Here is an 18,092-nt window from a genome sequence, read left to right on the forward strand (position 1 = left end):
TTTATATTTACCTATGTAATTACCTTTACCAATGTTCTTCATTTCTTATTGCCTTGAGTTATTGTCTAGTTTCCTTTAATTTAGCCCAAAGAAACTCCATTTCTTTATAAGGCAGGTCTTCTGGTAATGAACTCTGCCAGCTTTAGTTTATCTGTAAATGTCTTAATTTCTCCTTCACTCTTGAAAGGTAATTTTGCCAGATATGGAATTCTTGGTTGACAGTTTGTTTATTTTTCCTGAGGACTTCAATGTGCCATCCATGATTTCTGGTGAGAAACCTGATGTTAATCTTATTGGGGATTCCTTGTATGTGATAAATCACTTCTCTCTTGTTGCTTTCAAAATCCTCTCTTTGTCATTGGTTTTGACAGTTTTACTATAATCTGTCTTAGTCTAGCCTGCTTGGAATACATTAAGCTTCCTAAATATCTATATTCATGTCTTTCATCAGATTTGGGAAGTTCTGGGCCATCATTTCTTCAAATACTTTTTCTACCTCTTTCTCTCTCTCTTGTCCTTCTGGGCCTCCAATGATGTGTGTGTTGGTATGCTTGAAGGAGTCCCTCAAGCTCTGTTCCTTTTTTTTTTTTTCATTATTTTTTCTGTCCTTCTCCTTCACTGGATAATTTCTATTTCTTATCTTCAGTTTCACTGGTCCCTTCTTCTGCCTGTTCAAATCTGCTACTGGATTCATCTAATGAGTTTCTTTTTTAATTACTGTACTTTACAGTTCTAAAATTTGTTTGGTTCCTTTTTACAATTTTCATCTCCTTATTTTGTTCAGATGACATTTTCCTAATTTCCTTTAGTTCTTTGTAAGTGGATTCCTTTAGTTCATTGATAAATTTAAGATGATTGATTTAAGATCTTTGACTAATAGTTCCAATGTATGAGCATCCTCAGGAATGGTTTCTGGCAAATCCTTATTTTCCTATTACTGGACCATGTTTTCTTGTTTCTTTGTGCGTTTTATAATTATTTGTTGAGAACTGGACATTCTGAATGTTATGTTGCTGTAATTCTGGAAACCTAGTTGCAAGGATTTTTGTTGTTAAGGGCTAGATCAATCAATTTGTGACTTTTCTAAAGTATTTTTGCTTCCAAACAGGGAATGGAAAGTGTCAAGAGGAAAAAAAAATAGGTGCTGCCTCTTTAAAACTCCTCTGTCACTATTCCCTGAGAGGGTCTAGAACAAAAGCCACCTTAGGACCCCCTTACAGGGTTATTGGAACCCTCAACAGCAGTGATAGGCAATCAGACCACACAACTCCAGAGTCTGGCGTATTAGGTCCTTAGAGCCTGCCCTGCCGCTAGCCGGCTGGAGGAGCCCAGGCTGCGGTCCCCACTGCCGCCGGCCGTGCAGCTGGGGGTGGGGAATGGTAACTGCTGCCAAGAGGGAGAACGTCACTAACGTTTACAGTGCTTCCCTGGGAGCCGCACAGTGTTCTCCTAGACACCAGAGTTCCAAAGTAGTTGATCCAGTTTTCGCCAGTTCAATAGTCGTTTTGGTGGAAGGACTGATTGGAGCTTCCTCCCCCATTTTCCCACCAGCAACTATAAAAAGGATTCGGCACACTGGTGTGCTGGTAAAGGTTTGGCAGCGAGTTCTCCCCAAAAGTCCTGATTTTGCAGATTCCAGTCATGTAAATAACTCAAAATGGCCAATTTCAAACTTCTAGTGGGGGGCCCAGAATGTGGAGTTAAGAAGAGATGTGTACAGCACCCTGGTCGCGCAGGGCACCCTGATCTCTGCATCCTGTCATGGTCTCCGGCAAGAATCCCACCAGCAGACCAATCCTCTGGGAGGTCTGCAACTAAGAGTAAGACTGTGAGGCAACCTCAGGGATTATATGAGTCGATAGCTCCAAAATGTATGTGCAGTAATATAAAAGAGCCTAGGGTAGGTTGAACTATGTACCCCAGAAAAAACATGGTGTTTTTTAGAAATACGTATTTGTTTATTTCGTTTGTTACAGAAAAGCATGCACATAGAAGAACACAATTTTTTTTTAAATTTTTTATAAAGTTTATTGTACCAGTAGAAGATTTTTTTGTGGACAACGCTATTATTATTTTTAAAGATTTACTTTATTTATCTATTGCCCCCCCTCATTGTTTGTGCTTGCTGTCTGCTCTCTGTGTCCATTCACTGTGTGCTCATCTTCTCTTCAGGACACACCAGGAACTGAACCTGGGACCCCCAATCGCTCGAGCCACCTCAGCGTCCTGCTTTGTTGGGTCTCTCATCGTCTTTCCTCTTTGTGTCTCCTGCTGTGGCAGCTTGCCGTGTCTGCCCATCATGCCAGCTCGCTGTCTTGCTCGTCTTCTCCAGGAGGCACCAGGAGCTGAATCCGGGACCTCCTGTGTGGTAGGTGGGAGCTCAGTCACTTGAGCCACATGGGCTTTCAGAAGAACATAATTTTTGACCACTACCATCTACAACAAACTCAAGTAAAGTTAATAGGATATTTTATTTAGAATCCTATTCAGGTAATATGTGTGTCGTGTGTGTATTACACAGTTTTTCAATTGAGCATATATGCCATTGCTGTATGTAAACCTATATGACAACTTAAAATCTAAATATTTGAGGTGCTAAAAGATAATAGGGACACCATCAAGATATTTTAATTGATAATGTTGTAATGCTTAAGACAGATATAGTGAAATAGCTAAACAAAATAACTATATTACTTTTATTTATTTTTTAACAAGTCAATTTTATTTATGTATTTATTAAAGATTTATTTTTTATTTCTCTCCCTCCCCCCCCCCACCTCAGTTGTCTGCTCTCTGTGTCCATTTGCTGTCTGTTCTTCTGTGTCTGCTTCCATTCTTCTTTTTTTAAGATTTATTTATTTATTTCTCTCCCCTTCCCCCCCCCACCGCCCCAGTTGTCTGTTCTCTGTGTCTATTTGCTAGGTGTTTTTCTTTGTCCGCTTCTGTTGTTGTCAGCGGCACAGGAATCTTTTTGTTGCATCATCTTGTGTCAGCTCTCTGTGTGTGCAGCGCCATTCCTGGGCAGGCTGCACTTTCTTTCATGCTGGGTGGCTCTCCTTACAGGGCGCACTCCCCGTGCGTTGGGCTTCCCTACACGGGGAACACCCCTGCGTGGCACGGCACTCCTTGCATGCATCAGCAGTGCACGTGGACCAGCTCTACACGGGTCAAGGAGGCCTTGGGTTTGAACCTTGGACCTCCCATGTGGTAGGCACATGCTCTATCTGTTGAGCCAAGTCCACTTCACAACAAATCAATTTTATTGGTACATACTGATAGAGCATAAATCTATCCAAAATATACAATCAATGGTATGGGTATAATAACATATCTGTGCATCATCACTTCAGTCATTCTTAGGGCATTTTCATTATTCCACTAATAAAACAATAAGCAACAAACAAAACTCATCACCTTTTAATCTCTCTGTGCTTCCCCTGCCATACACAGCTGCTATTCTTTTTCCTTCTCTCTAGCATATTTTTATTTATATTTTGTAAAAACGGTCCTATATATGCAATATCACCATATTGTGTTTTACATGAGGTTTTAACTGTCATATATAATACCATGTTACAGGTTTTTAAATTTTTTTTATTTATTTCTCTCCCCTTCCTTCCCACCCCCAGTTGTCTGCTCTCTGTGTCCATTCTCTGTGTTCTTCTGTGTCTGCTTGTATTCTTGTCAGCAGCACTGGGAATCTGGGACTTTCCATGTGGTAGGTGGACACTCTATCAGTTGAGCCAAATCTGCTTCTCTACAGTTTTTAGCTTTCCTTCCTGTTCTTAATATTTATCTCATGGCTTTGGGTGTGAACCCATTGGAAATAAGATCTTTTCTTTTTAGGTAAGGTGTGCACCAACTGAATGAGGGTGGGTCTTAATCCTGTTATGGTAAAACTTATAAAAGAGAAAGCCTTGGGGAGGAGGCAGAAGCTGGAAGTCAAAGGAACTGAAAAAGATGGGAAGCGGTTGTGGCTCAACTGATAGAGCAACCACCTACCATACGGAGAGTCCAGGGTTCAAAACCCAGGGGCTCCTGTCCTGTGTGGTGAGCTGACCCGCGTGCAGTGCTGCCATGTGCAAGGAGTGCCGTGCCAATGAGGGCTGCCCCCTGCATTGGGGTGTCCCATGCACAAGGAGTGCACCCTGCAAGGATAGCCGCCCTGTGCAAAAAAAGCGCAGCCCACCCAGGAGTGGCGCCTCACACACGGAGAGCTGATGCAGCAAGATGATGCAACAAAAAAAGCGACAGAGTTTCCCGGTGCCACTTGACAAGACTCCAGGTGGACACAGAATAACACACAGTGAATGGACACAGAGAGCAGAAAATGGGGGGGAAGGGGAAATAAATAAAATAAATCTTAAAAAAAAAACAAAAAAGAAAGGTAAGGACATCATGTGATGAGGATACCAAAGAACCCAAGGAATTCTGGCCAGCATAGCATGCTATGAACCCTGACAAGAAGCAACCCTTCTAGCCTCTAAAACCATAAGGCAATAAATTCCTGTTGTTGGGAAGCAGATGTGACTCAAGCAGCTGGGCTCCTGCCTACCACATGGAAGGGCCCAGGTTTAGTTCCTGGTGCCTCCTAGAGAGGATGAGCAAGACAGCGAGCTGACACGATGGGCTGGCACAAGGAGCTGATGCAACAAGATAACACAGTGAGATGATGCAACCAACAGACACAACAAACAGGGAACAGAGGTGGCTCAAGTGATTAGGCATCTCCCTCCCACATGGGAGGCCCCGAGTTCGGTTCCCATGCCTCCTAAAAAGCAGACAAGCAGAAAGTGAGTGCAAACAATGAGAAGATAAATAAATAAATATATATATTTTTAGAAGTTTCTGTTGTTTAAGCCAATCCATTGTGTGGTATTTGTTGAAGCAACTGGGAAACTAGGACCTTACCCTTAGTGAGTCTCTTTCAAAACCAGTAAGATTTAGAAATAAGCACGTAAATGTTTAAAAGAAGCGAACTCAAAGCATTTTTGTGTTAAGATGTTTGGATCTATTTGGTATTTTGTTACTTAAAATGCTTAAAAGAATTTGGCCTGTTGGTGTAACAGCTCAGCCCTGTCATTTCAGTTTCAAGGTGTAATCACTCCTCCTCTTGCTCTTCCTTTCCCTTTCCTTCAGTCCTAAAGCCATTAGGTGAGGCAGAGCAAGTCCGTGTCTATGGAAGGCGGGTGGGGAACTCTCACATCCTAGGAAGGGCCAGGAGGGCTCCCCTTCAGGTCCGGGGAAATGGCCTGCTGTGAAATGTTAGAGCCTGAGCAGAGAGGCTTTTACAGTGAAATGCTTTGTAAAAGTTACCAAATAGTCCAAGAAGAGTTAACACGAATGCTACTCAAACTCTTCCAAACAACTGAAGAAGAGGGAACACTTCCCAAATCACTATATGGAGTAAACATCATCTAATACCAAAGCCAGATGAAGATACAAGAAAAGAAAATTAAAAGCCAATATCGCTCATGAATATAGATGCAAAAATCTTCAACAAAATACTAGCAAATTGAATCAAACCGTTTATTAAAAGAATTATATACCATGATCAAGTAGGATTTATCCCTTGCATACAACAATGGTTCAACATAAGAAAATCAATGAATCAATGCACCAAATTAATAGACATAAGAAAAAAATCACATCACCATCTTAATTGACACATTTCTCAACATGATAAAGAACATATATGAAAAACCCACAGCTCACATCATACTCAGTGGTGAAAGACTGAAATAATTCCCTGTAAGATCAGGAACACAATAGGCTGCCCACTGTAACCACCATTATTCAATATTATACTATAGTCAGACCAAATAGACGGGGGGGGGGGAGGTGTGGGAAGCATCCACGTTGGTAAGGAAAAGTAAAGCTTTCTCTATTTGCAGACAACCTGTTCCTAAATATAGAAAATCCTGTAAAAACTAAAACAAAGCCACCGGAGCTAATAAACTAACTCAGCAACATGGCAGTGTACAAGAGCAACACCCAAAAATCAGTAATGCTTTTTTTTTTTAAAGATTTATTTTTATTTATTTCTCTCCCCTTCCCCCCCAGCCCGTCCCAGTTGTCTGTTCTCTGTGTCCATTGGCTGTGTGCTCTTCTGTGTCCACTTCTATTCTTGTCAGCAGCACTGGGAATCTGTGCCTCGTTTTGTTGCGTCATCTTGTTGTGTCAGCTCTCCGTGTGTGGCGCCATTCCTGGGCAGGTTGCACTTTCTTTCATGCTGGGCAGCTCTCCTTAAGGGTTGCACTCCTTGTGCATGGGGCTCCCCTACACGGGGACACCCCTGCATGGCACGGCACTCCTTGCGCACATTAGCACTGCATGTGGGCCAGCTCCACACGGGTCAAGGAGGCCTTAGGTTTGAATCATGGACTTCCCATGTGGTAGGCAGACACTCTAACTGTTGAGTGAAGTCCGCTTCCCAGTAATGCTTCTATATACTAGAAATGCACAATGTGTAGAGTAAATTAAGAAAAAAAAATCTCTTTAAGATAGTGACTAAAAGAATCAAACATAGGTGGCAGACTTGGCCCAGTGGTTAGGGTGTCCGTCTACCACATGGGAGGTCTGCAGTTCAAACCCTGGGCCTCCCTGACCCGTGTGGAGCTGGCCCATGCGTAGTGCTGATGCACATAAGGAGTGCCCTGCCACACAGGGGTGTCCCCCACGTAGGGGAGCCCCACGTGCAAGGAGTGAGTCCCATAAGGAGAGCCGCCCAGCACAAAAAAAGTGCAGCCTGCCCAGGAATGGTGCCGCGCACACGGAGTCCTGACGCAACAAGATGACGCAACAAAAAGAGACATAGATTCCCGTGCCGATGACAACAACAGAAGCGAACAAAGAAGACGCAGCAAATAGACACAGAGAACAGACAACTGGGGTAAGGGGGGAGGGGAGAGAAATAAATAAATAAATAAATCTTTAAAAAAAAAAAAAGAAGACTCAAACATCTAGGAATAAATTTAACCAAGGATGTGAAGGGCTTGCACATGGAAAACTACAAAATATTGCTAAAACAAAGAAGACCTAAATAAATGGAAGAACATTCTCATGTCCATGCATTTGAAGACTAAAAGGGGGGAAGTGGATTTGGCTCAACAGATAGAGCGTCCGCCTACCACATAGGAGGTCCAAGGAACAAACCCAGGCCTCCTGACCCATGTGATGAACTGGGCCACGTGCAGTGCTGATGCATGCAAGGAGTGCCGTGCCACGCAGGGGTGTCCCCCATGCAAGGAGTGCACCCCATGACACAAGAGGACACAGAAGAACACACAGCAAATGGACACAGAGAGCAGTCAACTGGGGGGGGGGGAAGGCAGGGAAGGGGAGAGAAATAAATCTCTTTTTAAAAAAAGATGATGCAATGAGATGATGTAACAAAGAATAACCATAGGGAAACACAATGAGAGACACAGCAGGAGCAGACGTGGCTCAAGCGATTGGGCACCTCCCTCCCATTTGGGAGGTCCTGGGTTTGGTTCCCAGTGCCTCCTTAAAAAAAAAGAAGATAAGCACACAATGAACAGACACAAAGAACAGAGAGTGAGCACAAAACAATGAAGGGGAGAGAAATAAATAAAATAAATCTTAAAAAAAAAATTCTCAGATAAACAGAAGTTGAAGGAGAACATCACAACTAGATCCACCCTACAAACAATGTTAAAGGGATTTCTTCAGACTGAAATGAGTGGACATCAGACAGTGGTCCAAAGCAGCACAAAGAAATAAAGACCTGTGGTAAAGGTAACCATCTGGGTAATTATAAATGCCAGTGCTATTGTATTATATTGCCTGGTATACTCCACTTCTTACTTCCTACAGGTTCTGAAATGAAAGTGCATAAAAATTAATGATAAATCTGTTTTGGGGCATATAATGTACAAAGGTATAAGTGATAACAAGTTAAAAAAAATGTCAGGGGATAGAAGGGTATAGGAAAAGTATGTGTGCCTGCTATTGAAGTTAAGTTGATATCAAAACAAATGTAATTATTATATATTTAAGATGTTAAATATTCATCCTATGGTAACCACAAGGAAAACAGATGAAAAATATATCCAGATAGAAATGATAAGGCTTTCAATAGAGGCCAACACAAGAAAGCAAATAACTATAAAAGTAGGCTTTACGGAAGTGAAGGACAAAAAGACGTAAGACTTAAAAAGGCTAAATAGTGAAATGGCAGAAGAAAGTCCCTTATTAGCAGTAGTGACTTTAAATGTAAATGGATTAAACTCTCCAATCAAAAGACAAAGGTTGGCAGAATGGATAAAAAAGCAAGACCCAACTATTTATATGTTGCCTAAAAGAGACTCACCTTAAAGTCAAAGATACAAGTAGGTTGAGCATGAACGGATGAAAAATACATATACCAAGGAAGTAGTAATCCAAAGAGAACTGGGGTGGCTATACTAATATTGGATAAAATAGATTTTAGTTAAAAACAGTTAAAAGGGGCAAAGATGGTCATTATATACTGAAAAAAGGGTCAAGTCTACAGGAAGATACAACAATTATGAATATATATGCACCCACACAGAGCCCCAAAATATATGAGGCAAAAACTGACAGATTTGAAGGGAGAAATTCATGGTTCTACATTAATAGTAGAAGGCTTTAACACATCACTTTCAATAATGGATAGACTATCTAAACAAAAGATCAGTAAGGAAGTAGAGGACTTGAATAATATACTAAACCAACTAGAACTAACAGACAGATATAGAACACTGAACTCAACAAGAACAGAATACAACCTTCTTCTTGAGAGCACATGGATCATTCTCCAGGAAAAGACCACATGTTGGGTCACAAAACAAGTCTCAATAAATTAAAAAATATTGAAGTCATACAATGTATATTCTCTGACCACAACGAAATGATGCTAGAAATCAATAACAGAGGGGGAAAGGAAAGTTCACAAATATGTAGATTAAACAACATACTCTTAAAGAACCAATGGGTTAAAGAGGAAATCAGAAATAAAATTCAGAAATATCTTGAGGCAAATGAAAATGAAAATGCATCATACTAAAACATGGGATACAGTGAAGGCAGTGTTGAAAGGAAAATTTATAACTCTAAATGCCTATATTAAAAAAGAAGAAAGCCTTCAAATCAGAGACCTAACCTTAAAACTGCAAGAAATAGAAAAAAAGAGAGCAAACTAAACCCAAAGCAAGCAGGGGGAAGGAAATAACAAAGATCAAGCAGATAAATGAAATAGAAAAAGAAAAGTATAGAGAGAATCAACAAAACCAAATGTTGGTTCATTGAAAATAATAACAAAATAGACAAATCTTTAGCTAGACTGACAAAAAAAAGAGAGAAGATACAAATAACGAAAATCAGAAATGAAAAGGGGGGCTTTATTACTGATCCCACTGAAATAAAAAGGACTGTAAGTGGATACCATGAACAACCATATGCCAATAAATTAGATAACTTAGATGAAATGGACAAATTCTTAGAAACAAACTACAAAACTATGTATGTGGACTCAAGAAGTAATAGAGGATCTCAACAAACCAATTACGAGTGAAAAGATACTGGATTACTAATCAAAAACCTCCCCAAAAAGAAAAGCCCAGTATCAGATAACTTCATAGGGAAATTCTGCCAAATGTCCCAAGAAGAATTAACTTCAATTCTGCTCAAACTCTTCCAAAAAAGTGAAGAGGAGGGAACACTCCCTAACTCATTCTACAAGGCCAATGTCACCTCATACCAAAACCAAATAAAGATACCATAAGAAAAGAAAACTACAGACCAATATTTCTTATGCATATAGATGCAAAAATCCTCAAAAAAATACTAGTAAATGGAGCCCAACGGAATATTAAAAGAATTATCCACCATGATCAAGTGGGATTTCTCTCTCATATGCAAGATTGGTTCAATATAAGAAAATCACACAACTGAGCAGAGTCTAAGAGACAGATAAAGTAGATACAATCCCCAGGTGTTGGTTCCTTTGAGGGCTAAAGAGACCCACGGGTTCTATGGTCATGGCAGATGGAGTTCACTGCCATGTCAGATGGCCCTTCTTTGGAGCTGGTGTTTCTGCATGATGGAACTGGACTCAGGTGGGATCTCTTTTCATAAGACTTTCATCCTACTTTACTGGAATTGTAGTTGGTGTTGGGGTTTAAGATATATTTAGGGGATTTGAATCTCTGGACTGACAATATGATAGCCAGGCCCTGAGCATCAACAGACTCCAGCTCCTACAATCTGATTTATTGGACTCACCTCACTCAGCTAAGATGGAGTTGAAGAAGGACAACCACCACACCATGGAGCCTAGAGTGCCTACAACTGAAAGCAGGAGGATTGCATCCAGTATCCATGTGGAATCTGAGCCTCCTCCTGACATAGAGGTGCAACGGACACAACCAATCCAAGGCCCACAGAGAAAAGGTGGCATTGGAGTGGGAAAAGTGGACATGGTGGCTGATGGATATGGGGAGTGGCAGGAAGAGATGAGATGTGGAGGCGCCTTTGGGAATTGGAGTTGCCCTGGATGGTGCTTCAGGGGCAATCACCGGACATTGTAAATCCTCCCAGGGCCCACTGGATGGAATGTGGGAGAGTATGGGCCATGATGTGGACCATTGACCATGAGGTGCAGAGATGCCCAGAGATGTACTTGCCGGGTGCAAGGGATGTGTCATGATGAAGGGAGTGAATGTTGCTGGGGGCGGGAGTGGTAGGGTGGGGGTGGGGGGGCTGAATGGGACCTCATATATATATATATTTTTTTTAATGTAACATTTTTACAAAATCAATTAAAAAAATAAAAATAAAAATAAAAATATATATAAGGAAATCAAATTAATGTCATATACCACATTAACATAACAAAGGGGAAAACCGTATGATCATCTCAATCAATACAGAAAGGACATTTGACAAAATACGTCACCCTTTCTTGCTACAAACATGTAGAACACTTCCTCAACATGATAAAAAGCGTATATGAAAAGCCCACAGCTAACATCCTACTTAATGGTTAAAGACAGAGAGAAACATATAAATAAATAAATCTTAAAAAAAAAAAAAAAAAGACTGAAAGTTTTCCCACTAAGATCAGGAACAAGACAAGGATGCCCACTATCACCACTGCTATTCAACATTGAATTGTACTGAAAGTTCTTACCAGAGCAATTATGCAAGAAAAGGAAATAAAAGCCATCCAAATTGGAGAGAAAAAAGTAAAACTGTCCCTATTTGTAGATGATATGATCCTATACAGAAAATCCTGAAAAATCCACAGCAAAGCTCCTACAGCTAATAAATGAATTCAGCAAACTGGCGGAATTCAACATCCAAAAATCAGTAGTGGTTCTATACACAAGCAATGAACGATTTGAACAAGAAAGCAAGAAAAAAATCCATTCACAATAGCATCTAAAAGGATCAAATACCTAGGAATAAATCTAACCAAGGATGTAAAGGGTTTGTGCACAGAAAATTACAAAATATTGCTAAAAGAAATTAAAGAAGACCTAAATAAATGGAATGATATTCTGTGTTCATGGGTTGGAATTAATTGACATTAAGATATCAATCCTGGGAAGCAGATATGGCTCAAGTGATAAGGCCTCTGCCTACCATACAGGAGGACCCAGGTTCAAACCCTGGCCTGTGCGAGTGCCCGCCTGGTAAGCAAGTGCCCACATGAGTGCCTGCATAGTGAGTCAGTGCCTGCGTGGTGAGCCAGTGTCTGCGTGGTGAGCCAGTGTGTAGGGAACCAGTGCCCACGCAAGTGAGTCAGGCAACAAAATGATGATGCAACAAAAGAGAGACAAAGGGAAGAGTCAAAGTGAAGCACAGCAGAGACCAGGAACTGAGGTGGCACAATTGACAGGGAAATTCTCTCCACATCAGAGGTCCCCAGGATCGAATCCTGGTGAATCCTAGAGTAGGAAAATGAGAAGAAAAGACAAAAAAGAGAAATAGATACAGAAGATCACACAGCAAATGGACACAGACAGCAAAATCAGCAGGGCGGGGGTGGGGGTGGAGATGGAGGCAGAGGTGGGGTAAAAATAAAATAAATAAATCTTTAAAAAAAAAGATAGCAATGCTACCCAAAGAAATGAATAGATTTAATGCAATTCCAATCAAAACTCCAGTATAAACGTCTTTACAGAAATGGAAATGCCAAACATCAAATTTATCTGGAAGGGGCCCTGAATAGCAAACGTCATCTTGGAAAAAAAGAATGAAATTGGAGGACTCACACTTCCCAATATTAAAACTTATTACAAAGCCATAGTAATCAAAATCGCATGCCACTAGCACAAGGACAGACATATAGACCAATGGAATTAGAATTGAGAGCTCAGAAATCAACCCTCACATATATGACCGACTGATTTTTTTATGAAGTGGCAAAGACTACATAATTGGGAAAGAATAGTCTCCTCAACAAATAGCGCTGGGGAAACTGGATCTCCATTAAAAAATAAATAAAAAAGGGAGGATCTCTACCTCACACCATTTAAAAAATCAACTCAAAATGGGTCAAAGACCTAAATATAAGAGCTATAACTATCAAACTCCTAGAAGAAAATGTAGGGAAGTATCTTTATGAGCTTGTGTTAGGCAATGATTTCTTAGACTTTACACCCAAAGCACAAGCAATGAAAAAAAAAGGTAAATGGAATCTCATCAAAATAAAAACATTTGTTTCTCAAAGGAATTTTCATGAAAATAAAAGATAGTGGGAGAAAACATCTGAAAACCACATATCTGATAATGGATTAATATCTCTTTTAATATAAAGAGATCCTTCAACTTAACAGCAAAAAGACAAACAACCCAACTTAAAAATAGGCAAAAGACATGAACAGATATCTCTCCAAAGATGTACAAAAAGCCAAAAAGCACATGAAAAGATGCTTAGCATCATTACCCATCAGGGAAATGCAAATCAAAACCACAATGAAATACCATTTCACACTCATTCGGCTGCTATTAAAAAAAGAAAAGAAAAGAAAAGAAAGTGTTGGAGAGGATGTGGAGAAACAGGAACACTCATTCATTGCTGGTGGGAATGTAAAATGGCACAACCACTGTGGAATACAGTTTGGTGGTTCCTCAGAAAGCTAAGTGTAGAACTATAATATGACCCGGCATTCTCACTACTAGGTATATACCAGAAGAGTTGAAAGCAGGATTTCAACAAATATTTGCACACTGATGTTCACAGCAGCATTATTCACAAATTCCCAAAAGATGAAAACAACCCAAGTGGCCATTAATTGATGAATGGATAAATAAAATGTGGTATATACATACAATGGATTATTATTCATCTGTAAAAAGGAATGAAGTCCTAGTACTTGTGACAAGTGGATGAACTTGACAGCAACATGTTGGTAAAATGAAACAGACACAAAAGGACAAATATTGTATGATCTCACTGATTTGAAACAATTAGAACAAGCAAAAGAGTCAGAATCTGAAATATAGGTTACCAGGGGATGGGGTAGGGATAGGGAATGGGAAGTTAAGTCTTCAGATATGCATTCCTATTTAGAATGATGGAAGTGGTTTGGTAATGGATGGTGGTGATGGTAGTACAACATTGTGAATGCAATTAACAGCACTGAAATACATATCTGAACATAACTAAAAGGGGAAATTTTAGATTGTATATATGATTACAGAATAAAATGTTTTTTAAAAAAGAACAGGAGGCAGCTTGATTGGAGACAACAGGAGAAACAAATAATTACAGTAATGGATTGTATGTAGTGAATAAAAAAGCAAACACACAAACATATATAAACTGAAAGTTGTATTAGAAACAATATTTACATAGTTTGAAATTACATCTCCACAAACTTCTTATTAGTTACAAAGGGGATAAAAAGTTAAGTTTACAGTGGAGAAGACTGACAGACATCATTATACGTGATGAAAGGGCACATAATCGGTCAAAAGAAAAGTTGAAATCATGTACCAAACAGGCTACAATAAGAACAACACAGGGAAGCAGATTTGGCCCAATGGGTAGGGCATCTGCCTACCACTTGGGAGGTCCAAGGTTCAAATCCGAGACCTCCTTGACCCGTGTAATGAGCTGCCCACACGCAGTGCTGATGCGCTCAAGGAATGCTGTGCCATGCAGGGTGTCCCCCGCGTAGGGGAGCCCCACACACAAGGAGTGCGCCCCGTCAGGAGAGTCGCCCGGAGCGAAAGAAAGTGCAGCCTCCGCACGCACAGAGAGCTGACGCAGCAAGATGACGCAACAAAGAGACACGGATTCTGGGTGCCGCTGACAAGAATGCAAGCGGACACAGAAGAACACACAGTGAATGGACACAGAGAACAGACAACTTGGGGGGTGGGGGGTGGGGAGAGAGAAATAAATAAAATAAATAAATCTTAAAAAAAAAAAAGAACACAGCATCACTTCCGTGATCTTTCTGCCCAAGATTCATAGTCTGAATCTGATCGTGATAGCCAAACCAAGGAGTACTCTTTCAAATAATCAGCCAGTCCCTTCAAAAATATCAAAGATATGGAAGTCAAAGAAAGACTGAGAAACTCTTCCAGGCTGAAGGAGAATAAAGGGACATGACAACTAACTGCAGCACATGATCCTGAGCTGACTGCTTCTGCTAGTCAGGACTTTCTGAGGCCTGTCAGCAAAACTTGAATGAGGTCTCAGGATTTAATGTAAGGAACACATTAACATTAATTTCGTGTGTTGTGGTTATGTAGGAGAATGTCCTTTTTTATAGGAGATACACGCTAACATAGTCAGAGGTGATGGGGCATCAGATTGGCAACTTCCTCTGATATTGTTCAGAAAAAAAGTTCTTGGTACTATAATTTCAACTTTTCTATAAATTTGTTCTTGCATCAAAGCTATGTAATTAACTAATTGATTTAAACATGTAGTTATTGAGTAGAAATCTCACTATGTTTCTACACAGTAGCAAGACATTTAAGAGAAGTCTAGGTTCACCATGTTATGTTTAATTTATTAGATTTATAAAAAGTACTTAGGTGCTTGGGAGGGTTTATCAGTTAGATAACTGAAGCACTTTTAAAAGGAAATAGAATATATTACATTTATAAATGCAGCTTTAAATGGTTGAAAGTATTTAACCAAATCTGTAAATGGGATATTTAAAGACTCCTTTAAAGTAATTGTTAAAATTTACTAGACTTATAAATAGTACAGGGTTTTCAAGTTGAATTTAAAAGTCTAGTGAATGTTAACTTTTTTTACTGAGTTAAAATTCACGTAACATAAAGTCAACCGTTTTAGAGTGAAAAATTCAGTGGCATTTTAGTACATTCACAATGTTGTTCAACCACCACCTCTTCCTAGTTCCAAAACACTTTCATCACCCCAAACGGAAACCCCATACCCACTAAGCGGTAGCTCTCTATTCTCTGCTATCCCTAGCCCCTGCCAACCACCAGTCTGCATTCTGCCTCCATGGATTCACCTACTGCAGATAATTCCGATAAATGAAATCATACGGTCTTAGTTTGCCAGGGCTGCTAGGACAAATACCACATAATGGGCTGGCTTATAAACAGGGATTTATTGGCTCACGGTTTGGAAGGCTAGAAATCCAAGTCAAGGCACCAGCAAGCCCATGTTCTCTCTCAGAGTCCGTAGTGTCCTAGTGCTGGCTTGCCACAATTTTTGGGATTCCTTGGCTTGGATCTCTGCCCCTGTCAAATGACGAGCCCACTCTCCTTGTATGTATTCTGGTTTCCCCTGACGTCTGGTTTCCAGCTTCTGGCTCTTGTGGCTTTCTCTGATTTACTGAGTGCAACTTTCTTCTCTTTATAAAGGACTCTGGTAATATGGATTAAGGCCTACTCTGATTCAGTTTGGCCACACCTAAACAGGATCTCAGACCACGCTACTCACACTGAATCCACACTTCAACTGATAATACATCTTCAAAGGGTCCTGTTTACAAATGGGTTCACATTCACAGGACTGTGTAATAAGATTAAGAACATGTCAGGAAATGGATGTGGCTCAACCAATTGGGCCCCCGTCTACCATATAGGCGGTCCAGGGTTCAATGCCCAGGACCTCCTGGTGAGGGCAAGCTGGCCCATGTGGAGTGCTAGCCCATGCGAGACTGTGGCCCCACACAGGAGTGCTGCTCTGCATAGGAATGCCGCCCTGTGTGGGCAAAGCTGCCCTGCACAGGAGTGCCGGCCAACGCCAAGAGCAGCTGCAGCAAGATGACGCAACAAGAGATACAGAGGAAAGAAAATAAGAAGACGTAGCAGAACAGGGAGCTGAGGTGGTACAAGAGCGTAATCGCCTCTCTCCCGCTCTGGAAGTTCCCAGGATCAGTTCCTGGAGCCACCTAATGAGAATACAAGCAGACACAGAAGAACACACCGTGAATAGACACAGAGAGCAGACAACAGGGGGAATGGGGGAGAGAAATAAATAAAATAAATCTTTAAAAAAAAAAAGAACATGTCTTTGTTGAAGTTCCTAATTCAACCTACTATACATACAAGTGTGACTTTTCTGCCTTCTTTAATTTAGCATATTTCTGAGGTTCATCCACACTAGAACATGTATCAGGGCTTCCCGTTTTTTATGGCTATAATATTCTACCAAGTGTATATAACCCCCCATTAGTTTGTCCATTCATCCATTGATAGACATTTGTACTGTTTCCACCTTTAGGCTACGTAAATGAGCATGAACGTACATGCATTTGTTTTATTTCTCTCCCCTTCCCTCCCCCCAGTTGTCTGCTCTCTGTGTCCATTCACTGTATATTCTTCTGTGACCACTTCTATCCTTATCAGCGGCACCGGGAATCTGTGTTTCTTTTTTTTGTTACGTCATCTTGTTGTGTCTGCTCTCTGTATGTGTGGCACCATTCTTGGGCAGGCTGCACTTTCTTTCGCTCTGGGCAGCTCTCCTTACGGGGCGCACTCCTTGCACGTGGGGCTCCCCTACACGGGGAACACCCTGCGTGGCAGGGCACTCCTTGCGCGCATCAGCACTGTGCATGGGCAGCTCCACACGGGTCAAGGAGGCCCAGGTTTGAACCGTGGACCTCCCATGTGGTAGGCGGGCACCCTATCCACTGGGCCAAGTCCACTTCCCCATATGTTTTAATTCTTGGGGTATTACCTAGGAGAGAAATTGCTCCGTCATATGGTAATTCTATGGTTAACTTTTTGAGGAACAGGCCAGCTGCCTTCCACTGTAATTGAACAAATTTGCATTTCCATCAGCAATGTATGAGGGTTCCAATTTCTCCACATACTTGCCAACACTTGCTATTTTCTAAATTTTTTATTATAAACAATCTAGTAAATGGGAAGTAGTAAGTACCTAATTGTGGTTTGATTTGTATTTTCCTAACGACTAATGATGTTGAACAGCTTTTCATGTGCTTATTGCCCATTTCTATATCTTATTTGGAGAAATGTCTTTACCATTTTTTGGCTGGTTTGTTTGTCTTTTTGTTTTTGAGTTGTAGAGTTCTTTATATATTCTGGATACAAGTCCCTCATCAAATAAATGATTTGCAAATATTTTCTCCCATTCTATAGATTGCCTTTCACTTTATTGGTAATGTCCTTTAATGCACAAAAATTTTTAATTTTGATGAAGTACAACTTATCTGTTTTTTCTTTTGTTGCTTGAAATAATAGTGTCATATCTAAAAATCTTTTGCTAAATCCAAGGTCACAAAGATTAACTCCTGTGTTTTCTTCTAAGAGTTTTGTGGGTTTAGTTCTTATATTTAAGTCACCAATCCATTTTGAGTTAATTTTTGTATATGGTGTGAGGTTGGAGTCTAGCTTCATTCTTTTGTAAGTGGACATCCAGATTTCCCAGCACCATTTCTTGAGGAGACTATTCTTTCCCTCATTGAATGGTGTCAGCATTCTTCTTGAATATCAATTGGCCATAGATGTATGGATTTTTTTCTGGACTCTCAATTCTATCCCATGGGTCCATACATCTATTCTTCTGCTAATAGCATACTGTTTTCACTACCTTTGCTTTGTAATAAGTTTTGAAATCAGGAATTGTGAATATTCCAACTTTT

Source organism: Dasypus novemcinctus, chromosome 6, assembly GCF_030445035.2.
Source record: "Dasypus novemcinctus isolate mDasNov1 chromosome 6, mDasNov1.1.hap2, whole genome shotgun sequence".
NCBI lineage: Eukaryota > Metazoa > Chordata > Mammalia > Cingulata > Dasypodidae > Dasypus > Dasypus novemcinctus.